This window comes from Carassius gibelio, chromosome B11, assembly GCF_023724105.1.
Source record: "Carassius gibelio isolate Cgi1373 ecotype wild population from Czech Republic chromosome B11, carGib1.2-hapl.c, whole genome shotgun sequence".
NCBI lineage: Eukaryota > Metazoa > Chordata > Actinopteri > Cypriniformes > Cyprinidae > Carassius > Carassius gibelio.
In genome coordinates, this window is record NC_068406.1 from 15,583,400 (window position 1) to 15,601,232 (window position 17,833).

Below are 17,833 nucleotides of genomic sequence, written 5' to 3' on the forward strand. Positions count from 1 at the left end.
TAGAATAATATTCAAAAAATAGTAATTATATAGTTTAATGACAGAGGAATTTGACCTTTGAACAGCTCACATCAACAACAAGATATGGGAAGTGCATTCTCCTCCTTTCAAGAGGCTTAGTTGCACTTTAATAACTCACTTTATTTTCTCTCTCTCTGCATCCCTCCATCTGAGGATTTCTGTAAGCCAATCCAGCTGAGGAAAACAAAACATGATGTTGTTATTTAGAAAGGGCCTGTCAGAAAAACTTATGGTCTCATTATCATTATCTATGCATTTGCATTGATGCACATAAGCAGAATTTCAATAATTTATGAGAGATGATGAAACTTCTACTTCACTTCATTTATTTTATAGGGTAACATGTCTCCTAGTTGCTGTCCCCAGAGTTGTAGTTACTAAAAATATCTGTTTGTAGCCCTAGTGCAATACTGACGTCATCACCCCCGTCTCAGAGATATGAAGATGTATCCCTTACTCACTCACTAGCTGCTTTCTTTCAGCTCAGAGTAACCCGTGAATACAAAAGAGAGTACAATAGATAAAAGAGAATGGATGGCAGCCAGTGTGTCCCTGCCCTCATTGCTAGCAGTTTTATCAGTATCCTAATTCCTTCACAGGCTGTAGTAATCTAAAGGCACCCACTGCTAGCATGTAATGTAATGGGTCTTAGCACTTCCCACAAAGTACAGTCTCACTGTGGCTGTTCTTTGAAGCTGAGGCAGCCTATGGCATGGCCTGAGTAGCTTCTTTCTATAATGGAATATTTTTGCATAAATTGAGACTTCAGACTTGTCTTTTATTTTTTTTATTTATTTTTTTTTAAAGAAGAAGAAATGGAAAGTATAGAAATATCTTCCCCTATGCAATGAAAACCGACCTGCTCCTTAGGTGAATTTAATAAGTACACTCATGACCCCATCATAATGCAGCGTGCAAACTGGTTCATCTGCATTTCTCTCTTAGGCTGCACATTTCTTCCCCCATCAAACAGTTCTGTTGGTTATGTGAGACATCCCGTTTAGTCTCTCAAAGAATTCCATCTCTCTCTGCCTCACCTTACAAAGAGTTTGATGAGTCATTCAAATATGCACATTTTCTCATAGTCAGAATTCTGCTTTAAGAAATTCATTTTAAATAGTGGATTTAGATAAAAGTTTCCTGATTCATTCATTGCAAAAAGCATATATCTATATCCACGAGAATGGAGTTTCCTAGAAAAGGGCCAATAAATAAAATCTGATTAAGAATTCAATAGTGAACAGAGAGCACTTTTTTTTTTTATTGTTTCCCTACTTCGAGGCATATTTCATGCAAAGCGAAGTAAAAATAAATATATATTAAAAATCAGTTTTTACTTACCTACTTACCCTCTTGTGTTTTTTTTTAACACAAAAATAATAGAATGTTTGATTATTATTTTAATGAATCTTTGCACAGCTTTCCATATGACTTTTAGAACACAAAGAACCATAAAAATCTTTTTTTTTTAAAGAGTCTTTTGATTCCATATGAATCGGGTTGCTATTCACAGGAAATTTTACATTTGGTAATGAAACACAAGAACCAATTTTAGTATGGCATTTTAAAATGTCATTTTAGGGTCCATGATGTCAAACCTGACATATCAAATTTAATATAATTTTCTTTCCATTCTTTTGAAAGACAGACCAACTGTATGCTAATACATTCAAGAAACAATCAACGAGAAACTTTCTGAAAGTTAGATTCATTAATTGAATATTATTATGCCAATTTATTACCACGTTTCAACAGATGGAAGATTGAAAATCAATCAGCTTAAGCAAAGTCTGCTTCTAATTCCTATAATTGATTATCTTTTGATTTCTAACCAGAGCGTTTGTCAGAGAAGGATGAGTGTAAAACATCTGTTGCACTCTGTTTTGTCATTTTTCAGATAACCTGCTGGAGGCAAGCAGACACTTCACCTGGCCTCAAATACCCGGTTGATCAGTTTCCATGACGACAGTCAAAGAGAGATGACTGTCCATGTTATCATCAGCAGCTTGGTTCTTACAGTGGATGTTCTGGGCTTTGTGCACCTTTGTTGATTGCAAAGGTGTGGACAAGTCGTTCTGTGGAGCCACACACTTTGTTTTCTGAGATACTGCTACTGCTGCTGCTGCTGCTGTATACCATTCCTCGAGGACTCTCACAGTGAAACATTGCTAAAGGTGACCAAAAAAAGTTATAACCTTGTGGGAGTGATCTCTGCTCATTTTAAGACCTTTAAAGGAAGTAGGGAACAACTCTCATACCGAGGGCTGGTGCAATTCATCTATGAGGCGACATAAACATCAAAGGTTGCCATCGGTGCATTGCATGGAATATGAATCCTTTGTTCTCCAGGTTCTGTCTGCAAGCTCTTTGTGACAGAGTTGTGTGATAAATGGCTCTGTTTAAAATGGAGGGTTTGAATGCACCAGGGCTAGGAGGAAGATAAAGGTATGTCTTCCTGTACAAGAATATGATGGCACTGGTCTGAGAATGTTCCTTGGTCTCAAACTCAAGATTAGATCATTGTACTCCACAATCTGACAGCTAAAAAGTTAAAGATCAGCTAGCTATTTGCGATTGTCATTCTAGAAGGGCCTGTTGGGATAAAACTATAACATTTCAGCACAGCCGATTGCAGTTCCTGAGAATCCTAGGAGTTAGTTTGACCTTGAATGGTTTAGAATTGCAAAACCTAAAATAATCGGTTAACAGAACCCGCTCTAAGGCACTGAGGCTTTGTTTGCTAAGGACAGCCAGGGAATAATTAACTAGTTTTTGCTACCATTTGTAGAATATACAAATGGAAGCTACAAAAATAAACAGTGGTCCGTTGAGGCTTGAGGAAGTAATTATCTTCTGATGGTGTCATATAAAGGTGCTAATTATTTTAGCCCTTGCTACAGTAGCTGTATTTTCTCTATTACTTGGCTATGCTAAATATGTTATTTTGAAAAGTTTATGAAAGAGTCTTCTGGGGATTTGTTTCATGTATGAATTGAGGATACTATGTCAGATATGCTAGTTTTAAATATGTTACCCATATACATAATTAAGAACTGAGATTTGCATTTTCATCACATTCTGGAGCATGGAAAGTATCCTCGTGGGTTTGATCTCATCTTTAAGTAAAAGTACTGTCTTTCTACCGAGCGAAGGAACACTTTGATTTATGTTGAGCAATACTAAAGGGGATCATGAGATTTTAGATAGAAAGCTCAGCCATCTGCAATCAAATCCTCCCCAAGGTCAACAGTGACAATATGATCCTTAAGTAAACATAGTAAAGAGCAGGTGCTTTTTTGCCAGTTTGAAAAAGTCAAACCACAGACACTGAGGGGTGAAGTGTTCCTACAATATATACAATATATATATTGGGAAGAAACTTCACAGACACATCCTGGGGATACCCGAGACCAATATAACATCTTGTAAAAAGAGGCATAGCATGGTGCCCTTTAAATCAATTGTAAATTTATGTCACATTTTCTTTGTTAAATAAAAATTATTTGAAGAAAAAAAAATTATTATCAGAAAAAAATCGATTTTATATTTTAACATTAACAATGTAATCAATATTCTGTTTAAAGCAAGTATGAATCTTATTAAGGTATTGTTTTTTTTTTAATAAGTATTTTACATTTATTTCAAAACAATATATTTTGTTTGTGAACTTATGTTCATCTAGTCTTTTTAGTTCTCTTTTAACTATTTTTCAATTTTTCGGATCATCAAAGCTTGGTAAAAATTAGTCAAAGACACTGAGATTTGTCTTAAATTTTCATAAATCTTAAAATAAAATGAAAAAAGTCCTATTTTGACATAGCATATTGGTTATAATAACGCTATTATATTGTTGATTCAGTTCAATGCGCGAACACAAGAGGCAGGATTTATTGCATGAACCAAATCACAGCCAATCATAACAAGTCATATGCAATCACACCACAATGGAGACATTGTCTTCTCTGACATGACTTCCCTCATTCAATCTCAACTACCCCCATCAAACTCACGGCACACTTTTAGGGGGTCTGTTAAAACTCAATGAGCTCAGGGGAGGCAAGACAGACACAGACTACCACTTTAACTTTACCTGCTGGTGTCGCTGTTGGACATCGTTTCTTTAGAGAAAAAAAAACTATTGATTAATACACTTAATAATGTTATATTTTATCATATTGACACAGTTTTATTTTTTCACTACAGTTTTTTCTCATCCATTATTTTGAGGTGGCACTGCTTCTCTTTCATCCTGGGGAGGAAAGCCACTGATAGTACAGTATAAATACTGTGAATTCAGACATATACTACTCTGTTCTCACACTGTTTTTTGACAACTATGTTGGAGGAAAGTATGGGATTTCAGATGGAGCCAGTGTTTTATTTACTGTAGAGTGACCATCACCTACCTATTGGTAAAAGGTCACAGTGATGTTGCGCTGTTAAGCAGGCACTCTATGAACGATCAATCAATCAGATTTAAGGAGCAGAACTACCAGTTGTACACATTTGATAGGGTGTCCAAATTATCAGGATATTCCTTAATAACATACAACTACTGGATGACAGCATCACCCACATATAATAACCCACTGCTAACAAAAGTAGTGGAAATTCTGTCCTTTTCATAAAACAGTCATCACCGCTTTGCTATATAAACTCACTAAAATTTGGACAGCCAAAATCAGAGTGGTTGATATCAAATGCCACAGGCTGTCACAGACATTTGGAGCATTTTGGAGCTGGCAGCTGATGCTGGGTAAAGTCCAAAGCTTTGTCAAGAGAGCTTCTGTCCTCCCATCCCAACCCTGCTTGTACCAAGCCCTGAACTCCCCAGCCTACTGCAAACACAATGACATGTGACCATGCAACAATGAGACCCCTCAATAAGGCCTGTCCACACTCACAGTGCCCGAGCTAAATATTTGCTTTGCGATGCTCTGCAGTATCCAAGATGGAACTCGTGGATATGATTTTGTTGTTTGCACTTTGTGCTTAATAGATTTCTCATGTTGATGACCATTTTCTGTGTGGTGCTGTCAGAATTGATTCTATTGGCTGAAGGCTTTTTCTTAGTACTGCAATCAATTGTCTCACTCTCCTAATGATTTGCCTTTTCTGTGATTATTCGCAGCTGTGGAGTCAAATGTCTTTTTTAGCCAGTGTTTTTCTTTTTGTTTGTGAAAGTGATGAAACATTTGATTATGGTGGGGATATTTATGTTGTTTTCCTCAAAAAGACAGTACACCTCGGTATAACACATAAGGACCATGTTTTCAAGGTTGGAAGTACAGTCTCCCTTAGCAACCGAAATGCTTTTAAACCTGTGACAGGCACATAATGTCTGTCATAATCATGAAAATGGTGTTATACACATACATATTACGGGTTCGTTAGTACAGGTGCATAATGTTTCTTTACAAAGTGACATCACCAACCATTGGCCTAGATAATACAGCATTTTTAGTTGTTTTTGTGGATCTGTGTGACAGGGATCATGTCCAAAGAGCTGTCATCTGTTTGTTAAATGGGTGCGAATTTCTGCGAAAAGGGAGGATTACTTTACAGCAGCAAAAAATTCACAAAAACAGCACTGTAATTACAACAGTGATATATTTACAGCAATATCTCCAGTATGTCCAACAACCATGAATGAAAAATAAATCGCAAACAGACTTTTATTGATATTCCCACCCAAAAATGCAATACATCACATTTCAAGCTTTGCCAACAACGTTTTATTTTATTTTTATGATAATATTGCAGATTTAAAATATTTTTTGTCAACATTTTTAACATATTTATATACACACACACACACACACAGTATATATATATATATATATATATATATATGTTAGTATATAACTAGTCAATAAATTAAATGTGCTTGATCTGTTTAGGAGATGCAGAGAAAACTTAAAATCAAGTTAAGAGATGTTTCTAACAAATTGGGACAGAGAGAAAGAAGTTAGAAGTTCCATTACTATAAATCTATGAAAAGATCACGGACCACCTGCACTGTCGGATGTTAAACAAATGAGCACTAGCCAGAGCTAAAACACTTGCCAAATGAGAAAGCATTCATTTACATTTTTACAATTCAGCGATGCATAAAACCCATATGCAAGCACCACTTAAAATCACATTTGTCTCACATGAGTGTTTTGTCAGTTAAAAAAAAAAAAAAAAAGTTGAGAACATGGTGTTCTTTCTTGTAGCACTGGACATTTGCGGATGTCCACCTTTCCACAATACATTAAACAAACAAGAGATATGGCCAGTAATGAGCTCAGGACCATATAGAAGGTGTATCCACTTACAATAAATGAGAAGCAGGCTGTAGTGAGGATGCAAACAGCACTCATGAGCACTTAATCTTCAGGTGCATGATTTTATTAGTGGAATTACAGGAATGGAAACAGAGATTCATTCAGTCATAAATCCACCCTGTGTACTATGATGAATATATGGCAATCTCTCATAGGAAAACATGGCAACAAAATTCATCATGTGTTTTGCGCGTCTGTGTTTACTCGCAAATAATACTAAAGTGAACAGAAGGTTTTCATTGTATTGACTGTATCATTGTTTAATCGCACAACCTATATCTACTTGCTGATGACACAAAGGCCCCCATAAAAAACCTCTTGATATGTGAGTAATTTCCACTACTTGTAAAACTCAAGTGGTTTATGGGTGCATGTGAAGTGCTGTGCACTCAATGCTGTGTTTGGAGGCAACTGTTTGCATTAATTAAGGTAAATGTATTCACTGAGCTTAAGTTAAAATGATAAGAAATGAATACTTTTACTCAGTAACAATGCATTAAATTGATAAAAAAAAATAACTGTTTAAATATAAACAGATGTTTACAATGTTATAAGATTTTTAGAAGATCACAGTTTACACACACACACACATTTTCTTGATAAGAAAATCAGCATATGAGAATGATTTCTGAAGGATCATATGACACTAAAGCCCAGGGTAATGTCTGCTGAAAATTTAGCTTTGCCATCACAGAAATAAATAAAAATGTATTATTTCATTTTTAAATGCATTAAAATAGAAAACAATTATTTTCAGTTGTGATACTACATTTTTTTTTTTTTTGGTATTAATAGATGAGCTATGATGGCAAGAAATGTTTATTGTATAGACGTTATTGAACTTTTTCCAAATAACAATTTAAATACAAGTCAACTTAAAAAATAATAAGTTATATAAAGCATAGCTGGTTCATTGTTTGCTATGCTTGTTTGACTTGGAGTATATCATACCGTCATAGAAAAGGTGGACTGAGATGCACCTAAAAGTTATTCTACCAAAAATTTGAAAAATAGGAAGTCAATCAGTCAATCAATTAATTCATTTACTTGAGTTAAAAATATTGTTTTACAGTGTACTCAAACACCTGACCAGCCACATACATGAACAAACCAGTAGCAATCAGATGACAAACAAACTTCCCACCATTTAAATGACAGACTATTCCTCTTCAGCATAACACAATCACACCCATGAGGAAGCCATTCTTACACCATAGTTTTCTGTGAGTCCTTTAACACAATGGCTTGTTTTCTGGGAGCTGGGGATTTCTCTAATATCTTTCTGAACCACTATGAGAGTAATGAGTTCTGCTGTGTGGGTTTGTTAATAACAAACAAAGAGTAACTTTCCAAACGACAGAAGCAAAACTGCACAAAAGAAGATCTCAGAAAAGCACTAGGTGGAAATCATTATGCCACAGTTTTAGGATTCAGACCTAAAATCTTCCATTATCCGCTGATTACTGCAAATGTTTTCTTGCCAAATTGGGGCCCCGAAGAGATTTCTCTGCATAAATACAAAATGAAAAGCGTGTCAAAGAATGATTGAATTAACAGCCTATTGCTTGTGAATATTCATGGATATCAGAGTATGAATTTTATTCTGCAAAAGTCTAGTTATATGGCTATTATGAGCAGATTATAGATTCTACTGTGGTCATTATCCATCAATGCATCATCCACTGCTGTCACACTTTAACGGCACATTTGACCTTGTGACCTCCTCTTTGCTTAAATCTATTTTTCTTATCTCATTTTTCCATATCGTTTCAAAAAATCAATTCAGTTTCAGTTTATGGTTTGGAGTGAACTGTACACTACTTTAAGTTTAAATCTTATTTATTGTTCTCACCTTCCGCACCGCTTTGTTTACCTGGAGTTTCTCTGGCACAGCCTGCATAATTCATGAGTAATGTGTGTTACAAATCAATGTCTGCAGCTTTTTTAATGTGCCTTTTTCCATTCTTCGGTGCTGTGGTATGTGATGGATTCTGTTTATTTTCCGTTGGAGTCATTTGACTGATGGGCTGAGGGCTGTACTTTGTTATATGTTGGTGGTAATGTGGTACAGCTCTAATGGCCCAACTCTGAGAGAAATGGCCTTATTGGCTCACCTGCTGATTGGAGACTTGGCTAAATGATAGATACGTTTTTCTAAAGAAAGAAATTGTTTCTAAGAGTCATCGACATGCTATTTGGTGCATTACATTTAAGCTTCATATCTTAGTTCTTTATGTCTCATTTCTCACCTTTATATCACCTGTTAGTGTTTTTTTTTAATTATTTTATTAAATGATATCCAGAAATGTCATTGTTTTCATACAATGAAAGTGCTTGTTTCCTGTACACTTTTAATGTGAATAAGAGCAGCATTAACTGAGCGGAGTATTAGCTGAGTAAATATTTAGGTGAACAATCCCTTTAAAAACAGCGTTGTATCGGAACCAAAAGCAAAAAGGACAGCACTTTTCGTTTAACATTTATATCAGACATAGGTGCATCAATGAAATATCTCAAACATTGCCTTTGTGATTGATCACTCACTTTCAGTGAAAGAAAGTGGAAGAGAGAAAGATTGTAAAATGAGGAAAGAAGGATAGACAGAGCAATTTTGCTTGTTATTAATGTTTGTGAACAGCGTTTGGAAAAAAAAGTGTGCACTTCACTGCTGACAAACGCCTTTTAAGGCCATCTATGCTTTTGTTCTCATCCCTGCGATTGATTACCCTATTGAAGACTGACCATGCATTTAGTTCCCTGTGCCTGTTATTAGAACAAACCAATCTTTCACTGGACGAATTGCCACCCCCATGTATTATATGGATGTAATCTGTCAATCTCATGCAACTGTTGTATCTCAATTGAATCCAATCTCACTGCAGGCTATAAGTGAGATCATCCAGTTTGGATTTGTGGTCAAAAAATGAAAGGAAATTGGCCGAGATCAAAACAACAGCTGGTTGGACTGCTGGCCACAAATACGCAGGCTGCAGACATTTTGTGCAAAAAAACGAATAGATTTATATTGATTTGAAGCACACTTCATCTTGTAGTATGAGCAAGTGTGGCCCCTTGATTTATATGACTGATGTGCATTGGGTTAAGGTCAGCTGAGCACTTGCTGTGGGCTGTGATGGCTGGCTTCATTTGAGACCTCTGTGGTGTATGAATCACTATCGGCACTGAATAAATAAAGGCTAAAATATGTACACTGAGTTACATTCTAAAATCCTTGACAGCGAGAGCGATAATATTTTTGGTGCTGTTCTATCTTTCCATTGTTCACTACAGAATGGCTGAAGGTCATGGCATTTTCATCTCCATGAACATAGAAACAGAATTTCAAAAACACACAGATCGACCCTCCACAATGAGCTCTCTGTTAACAAGATCTCACATTCACAATGACATATAATTTAAAATGACATCCTTCAAGCTCATTTAAATATCTGAAGAGAATATTTTCTAGGCCTACCAAACTTTCAATCTTATGTAGTTCTCAAGGCCACACTAAAGCTTTCAAGCAACCCGTATTTATATCCAGGATCCATTATAAAATGGAACAGGAGAAAAATCTTTTGTTAATGACTTCAAAAAATACATGTTTCTTAAAAGGATATTTAACCCCAAAATGAAAATTCTGTCATTAATTACTCACCCTCATGTAATTTCAATTCGCAATTCGTTCATTCGCAACTATACAAAGCTATGAGACACTTTTTGTGAAAAAAAAAAAAAAAAAAAAAAGACTTTATTCAATAATTTGTCTCCTTCGCATCAACCTGGTGCCATTTTGGAAAATATATGCTGGACATAAATAGCTTATGCTGTTCTGTGTCAGCTGCATCATACGGGTACGATGGGTCCATTCAGATCAAATCACAACAACGTAGGAAACAGATCCGGCATGACGCAGCTGACACGGGACAACTTATGTTGTTTAGTCCAGCTGATACAGAGGAGAAGAATAGTTGAATAAAGTCTTCTTCTTTTTTCTCGCACAAAAAGTATTCTCGGACCTGGGAACATTTTAGTTGTGTTGCTGTCTATGCAAGGTCAAAAACATCTTAATTTGTGTTCCGAAGATGAACAAAGGTCTTATGGGTTTGAAACTAAATGAGAGTGAGTAATTAATGACAGAATTTACATTTTTGGGTGAACTATCCCTTTAAATGTATGCATTAAGAAAATAAAAATAAAATAAATTTATTCAACATTTTCATCTATTTTGTATCAGTCTTCGATGCAAATTCATGGCAGGTTCACAACACATTTTTTTTTTCTTTGTGCACAAAAAGTATTCCCGTAACTTCATAAAATTATGGTTGATCCACTGATGTCAAATGGACTAGCCTATTTTAACAATGTCCTTATTACCTCTCTGGTCCTTGAAAGTGGTAGTTGCATTGCTGTCTACACAGGGTAAGAAAGCGTTCAGATTTCATAAAAAATATATTAATTTGTGTTCCGAAGATGAACAAAGGTCTTATGGGTTAAGAACGACATGAAGGGGAGTAATGACAGAATTTTAATTTTTGGGTGATCTATCCATTTAATACAGTTTCATTGGCATATTATGGTTATAGTGTATGATTTCCCTGCTGAAAAAAAAACTGCATATGCTGGTTAGGTATTGTTTTGACGCTGGGATGCTGGTTTATGCTGGTCCTTTTGTTGGTTTATGCTGGTCCTTTTCCAGTGTCAAAACATACCTAACCAGCATATGCACGGTTTTTTTAACAGGGTTATCAGTAAATTAAAAATAAATAAATAATAATAATTTTCCTTTTGTACTGTTACCACAATTACCAACAAAGTTCATACTAGGTTAACAGATTTAGCTTATAAGGTTTTTACAACTGAAGTTCTTTAAATTGACGGGGTTGCCATAATGGCGCCGTTTAAATGCGCCCTTGTAGTGCATGTTTACAAAATAACTAAATAGCAGCGTAGTGGAAAACAGTGGAAATCAGTGGAAAACGGCCCCAGGAATTTGCAAACTCCTCCCCTCCAGTCACCAGGCTCCATGTCAGTATGTAATGAGGCTACTTTTCTTTCAATCTTCGTCTTTCAGTCTTCTTTCTTTAGAAATGTATGATGTTTGACGTCAGTGACTGACGATGACTGACGATTTCAAAAAGGGAGGAACTTGTATGCCTACTGTACATGTGGGTGCATTCTAGTTACTGTAAGAGAAACATCCCAGTAGATTATTACAGTCACAGTGCTCAATGTTAAAACACAGTACACTTAACCTGATTGTGTTAATTAGTTAATTTACATATTCACAGTGACTAAATTATATCGACTGAAAAATCTGTGTGCTCTCAGGAGACTTGGATGTTGCAGTTCTTGTACACAATGTGCATTTAATTTGGTTAAATGGAATGTAAAGAACTCTATAGGTGAGAATGTATCTCAGTAAAAAAAAATGCATCCAGAATCAGATAATATTGATATATAAGTTTGAAGAAATAATCTCTTTAGTAAAAAAGGCAGATGTTATACATGCACACTGAGTCTGTGAAGAAGAGCAACAATATTGAAACATTCTGCTCGCCCTCATTATACAGAAATACTGGCTCATTTAGAGAATTTTTTATGCAGCTAAAATTTACTTCTTTTTTTTTTTTAGTGGAGGAGTAGATGAATGCAGTCTATTTATCCGTTTTGGGGGCATGAAATAATGAGGCAGGCAGATTTGCCAGTTTGTTTTACTGAAAAAGTGACTGGAGTGACAGCTGACTGTATTAAGTCATAAGTCATTTTTATTGTTTACTGTATTTGCAAGAGTGGATTTATATTAGCAGGCCTTTGGGAAATGGAATGAGAAACTTTTGTCTTAGAAGTGCATTATTAATGTCTTAAATAGATGTATATGAATTTGCTTTGGCTTTCCCAACAAGATTCTAAACAGTGAGTTACAGTTCAATTACAAGAAATTACTAATTACTTAATTTTCCCTCTAGCACACAAAAACATTTTTTTCTCCCGTGGCTTCAATTCATCAGCTGTGGCTGCTGCTGTTATAGAACAATATTTATGAACTTAGGTCAGAAACATGAAGACATCTTTGTCTGAACAGCTGAGCTTGTAGTACATACTAAAAGTGTTCATATCCTCTGAGAAATTTAATGAGAAGCATTCATGTGTAAGCAAGACAAGCACTTTTACAGAACTTTAGATTAACTGAGCACTTCACAGACAATTCTTCTACTTTTTAATCATCTTATCAGAGTCGTGTGTCAGATACCTAATAATCCTACCAGCCTGGGTTACAGTAATTTAAACGTTTTCTCCTTCATGCCCTGATTCCTGTCAATGAGTTCTCTCCGTTTGGCTTACCCAAATTAATGGGCAGCAGAGTGTAATGGGAATGGGTACATGACGTTTAAGGATGGAAAGAACTCAGATGTGGGCATCTTCTGATGCATTGACACTCAAAATTGATTCTGTCGCCTTGTTTTCAGGCACGTGACAGCTCACCAGTTGGCTAATGTGATGCATGTAAGTGTGGAGATGGACCCTGCTGGTGGGGGAGCCTCTAAGTGGGAGGTTATATTGGAAATGAATGTGCTTGCAGGAGCACAAGGGGATGTTCTTTGTGAGTTTGAGCTTAATGGTTAAGCTTAAGCAAACAGTTTTCAAAATCCCACATTCAATGCTGTCCAACAGCTAACCGTGCCTCACCCTTACGAAAGGAAAATATATTTACCAATATATTTCTTAAAATATATTGTGATATACTGTAATATATTATTTTCCCTTTTTATTTTCTAATATTTTATATATTTGAATACATTTAATAATATATTGATGATACATATATTATATAATATATTGCAAAACATACAAATGATTGCCGCTTTCAATATATTGCAATATATTGGAAATAATAAATATATATGAGAATATATGCCTAATATATTACATGATATTTTCCAATATACTGCAATATATTTTTGTTTCATAAGGGCAGAAGGTAATTTTATTGATTTTTTTTTTTTTTTTTTGACAGTTGGTGCTTTGTACAAAAGAGTTCATACTTATCACCTTATAATGTAATTAAGATAATATAATTATCTTAGATATAAATGTCTAGAAGTTTAGGTGTTGCAAAAATGAAGATTCTATCATAATTTGCTCTCCCCAATATCATTTCAAACTTGCAAGACTTACTTTCTTCTACAAAACAAAAATTAAGAAGCTATGATGGTAGACACACTGTTTTGGTGACCAGTGATTTATATTGAATGGATAAAAAAAACTAAGAAAAAAAAAATCATATAGGTTTGGAATGACATGAGAGTGAAAAAATTATGACAGAATTTTCAATTTTGGGTGAATTATCTTTTTAATTTGTGAATATATGTTTAGCATATCTAGATATATGCAGAATAAATGGTATTCATGGTTTACTTAAAATGTTTACATAAAATGTCATCATATACTTCCGTTTTTCTCTATGTATTGCTGGTCTTCTGTATTATTAGATTAGAAATTAATTTTTTTTTTTTTAATTAATTTATGCTGTAGACTCAAAATAACTGTTTTTCAAATGTCTATTGATGTATATTATGATATGACCAACATTAAGCTAAAACTATTTTAGTGGAATTCTCTGTTAAATTTATGTTTTATGATTAATTTCATCATTATTGTTACAAAGGAGGCTCCTGTACTGCCTCCTCCGCACCACCAGAGAGAGCTTTCTCCCGAATATTGAGGTTCCCATCATCCCATAGACATGGAATTGACCACACCCACACACCTGCATCTCATTACGCCCACACTATATAAAGCACACACTCACATCAGCTCCTTCTGACATCTTGATTTGTTTCGGCTGTCACTACTTTCAGTGTTTTCCTATGTCATTGCCTACCTGTGTTAGACCTTATGTTTATTGTTTCCTGATTGCTCTCTGCCTTCCCCGGACCTGGGATTGTTTGCTTGGACTGTGATTGTTTGCTGCCTGCCTGGACCTTCTTCCTGTTCTCTGGATTCTGTATGTTAGCCGCCGGCCTCGACCTTAGCCTGTCTCTGCCTTGCCTCTACTGTTGCAATTTCTGATGATGGACCCTGTATTGTCTGACTACTCTATGATAAAGCGGCATATGGATCCGAACCCTTCTGACTTGTCACAACAGTAATATTATTCCTATAAATGTATCGCAAAAACGAAATTAAATAATTTTACTAAAATTATAAAAATTTACTAATGAATCACTATGTTTTGACAGGTTTGCATGCATTAAGCAATTTCTCAAAGGTGTACCTATTTCTTACCTTTTTTAAGTGAATTTGCATTTTTCATCAGGATTAAATTGATTAGCTTGCATGCATCATCTTCATCTTCATCATCTTCATGCTTATCCAGGTCTTACAAATATGAAAATACATTCCTTAACCCCCTTTTTCCACTCTGTATGGGAATTTGGACAATAATTACTTCCGATGAAATGCCAACATTGACATCAGCATTCATTTCACAAGCAATTGCACTGAATCGTGTGCTTCTTCTGATCTGTGTCATGGGCAGCTTATGAAATGTTAATAGAAGCCCTTCTATATAAATTGCAGGAGCTCATAGATGATAGAGACCAAGCTTTTAACCTTCCTGAATGAGGTACAATCTAGAACGGAAACATTTGTCATGTAGTGTCATGCAGTAATGGAGAGTCACGGTTGATTCGCATTAATGATTGTCTCTCTTGCTCCCTTTTTATTGACTATCGCGATGATCCTTGCATTAAGATTCAAGGTCTGTCATGATGGTGGCTGCCATCATTTTCTCAGATGGGGATTTAAGACATAATTGTGAGGAGGAGAAAAGACCAAGCGGATTCACATGCTCAGGGTTTCAGATGGCAAGGACTACACATGCCTGACAGCAGGCATTTGCAGAAATTTACCTCATTTCCTGAGATCTGGAGGGAGCATCAGCCATCATTTACTTGGTTGGATGTCATGTCAGATGGGATAAACCAACTCAAATCGCTACTCGCCTCATTTAGAGATCAGAAGAGAGAGACACCGAATGGATGAATCTTAAAACCTTGAAGGCACTCTGCAGAGAGGCACGTGACTCATCATATCACCTGCTTATCTCTCAGAGACCCTCTTTGGAACCGGCTGAGAAGATTTCACTGAAGAACAGCCTGAATTAGGCTTGCTTTGAGGATTTTTAACAATGGTGTTATCAACAATTGCAGTGCCGGTATGGATCCAGGTTTGCCAGCTTCTGCTTGGTGGATCTGTATCTATTTCTACTAAATTCCTTCCAGGCATCACCGTCATCAGAGAAAATAAGTGATATTGTATAATATATACTTATGAAAAAAAAAAGAAAGAAAACCTAGATATAGTTTCAAGGACAGCTTCCACACATACAATGGACTATAAAGATGCACACTTTAAATAACTTAAAATAAAGATAAATAAACTCCTGCTTTGTTCCTTTTAATTAGCGGAGCTTGCTGAGGCAAACATTGCTATAACTATTACTCATAAGGCCAAATAGGGATTTGAACAAAGAGCTTACCTTAGGTATTGAATGTTATTCGTCCCTGTTTGAGCTGCAGCCATTAATGGTACCCCAAATCATGTGGTTTGTTGAGGAGGGTTGTGATATAATTTTTTTAAGTAATTGTATTACCGGCTTATAATAATACAGCTGAAGTATTTTTATACAACTAGACTGAAGAGAACCTAGGGGGAAATTTATATGTGCAACATAAATATTAATCAATATTTTTGTAATTTTACATTTAGATTCAGTTCAAATAAATGTTTTCTAGTTGAATATATATTTAAATTAAAGTAAACAGAAATGTTACAGATATTATAAATGCCTTTACTGTTACTTTTGATCAATTTAATGCATCCTTGCATAATTAAAGTATAATTTCTAAAACTTTACCAATCAAAAAAAAAAAAAAAAGCGTAAAAAAAATAATTAATAATAATTAAAGGGTCATATGACTAAAAATATCATTATTTTGTGTTCATGTGGTTTAAGGTTCAAAAACACATTATTTTCTACATACCTTACAATGCTGCTGCTCTCTGCTTGATTTTTACAAAGCTCACCATTTTGAAAAGCAAGGTGTGCTCTGATAGGCCAGCTATGCAGTGCATTTTTATTGGCTGAATACCTCAAATGTGTGACATAAATGTTAAGCCCCTTACCATATTTGGAAATGCACAATGTTTCCACAACTAATTTATGCTTTCTTTCCATAAACATTTGGGCAGTGTTATGCAAATCATCCAACAAGTAGATTTGTGGGGGCGAGTTTAAATGAGGATTAAGGCGTGGATGAGTTTGAACTTTTATACAGAACATTTCTTTGAGGTTAAGACTTTAGTCTTTGCAACTTTATGGATCTTATATATGCACAATCAAAGGAAAACTTCACATCAAATGACCCCTTTAACAGGGGTATTTGTAAAGAAGACATTTAAAATAAAAAGTCACATTGCTAAATATACAGTAAAACTGTCAAAACTGAGATATAGCGATTGACCCTTTACATCCCTATGGTAAAGTGGTAAAATAATATAATAAAATAACATGTTGTAGTTACGACAGCAGCAGGAGGGCATCTCTGACCAACACTACACTGCCCCTCATGCAGGACAAAACATGTTGACCCAGGAGCATGTCCTACTTGGCAGAATCACAGGCACCACATTCTATTGGCATAGCCATGTGAGATGTGGTTTTCATCAGTAATCCTTTTGTGGTGATCACATGAGTCAGGGATTCCACTGAGCTCAGGCATTAGTGCTTACGCTGTTAGGATTACTCACGACAGAGAAATGATTAAAGTGTTTAGAGAGAAACTGTTGCTATATACCGTTGATTTTTCTGAACGGCGTAATCCAAGCTTTCTCTCTGACCATCAAGTTAGACTGTAATAATCCTGCAATTTCTAAGCAGCCTCACAGTGCAAAATGAATCAAGACTTCCGTAAACGTATATAGTAATCTGCAGTGATGCTGTTTTTTATGCTGAGGCCACAGTGATCTTGAGTTTAAGATAAAAGCTTGCCTAAACAACACTACCCAGGCTGAAAGTAAAGAGACTGGCAGGGCAAATTGGCTTTCTGTTTGGATGCTGATGTGAAAGAGGGTTGAAGTTTAATGAGGGTGAGGTGATCTAAGGATCATAAGGTTGACTAACGGTTTTTCCGTAATTGGCCTATTCTGGATCCTGTGTTAAATGTATACTGCTAGAAGACATCTGAGTAATGACTGAACCTTTCTGCAAAGGCTGTGGAAACATGGAAATGTAGTAAGGTGTTGTTTCCTTTTTCCTCTATTACCAAGTTTAAAGTCAGTCTGAATGCATTTCTGTCTGGCATTTTTGGGATAGTTCAACCATAAATTAAAATTGCCCTAACCCAACCCTCCTAGGTGTATATGACTTTCTATTTTCCCTCGTGGCATACTAGAATGATTTTTGAAGGATTCTTTGA

At 35.5% G+C, this 17,833-nt stretch overlaps 1 protein-coding gene across 1 annotated transcript in view; it reads left to right on the top strand.

The window, feature by feature from the left end:
• The window catches only part of LOC127968178 (CMP-N-acetylneuraminate-beta-galactosamide-alpha-2,3-sialyltransferase 2), a 310,280-nt gene that overhangs the window by 45,072 nt on the left and 247,375 nt on the right, over positions 1-17,833 (top strand). The window lies entirely within an intron of this gene.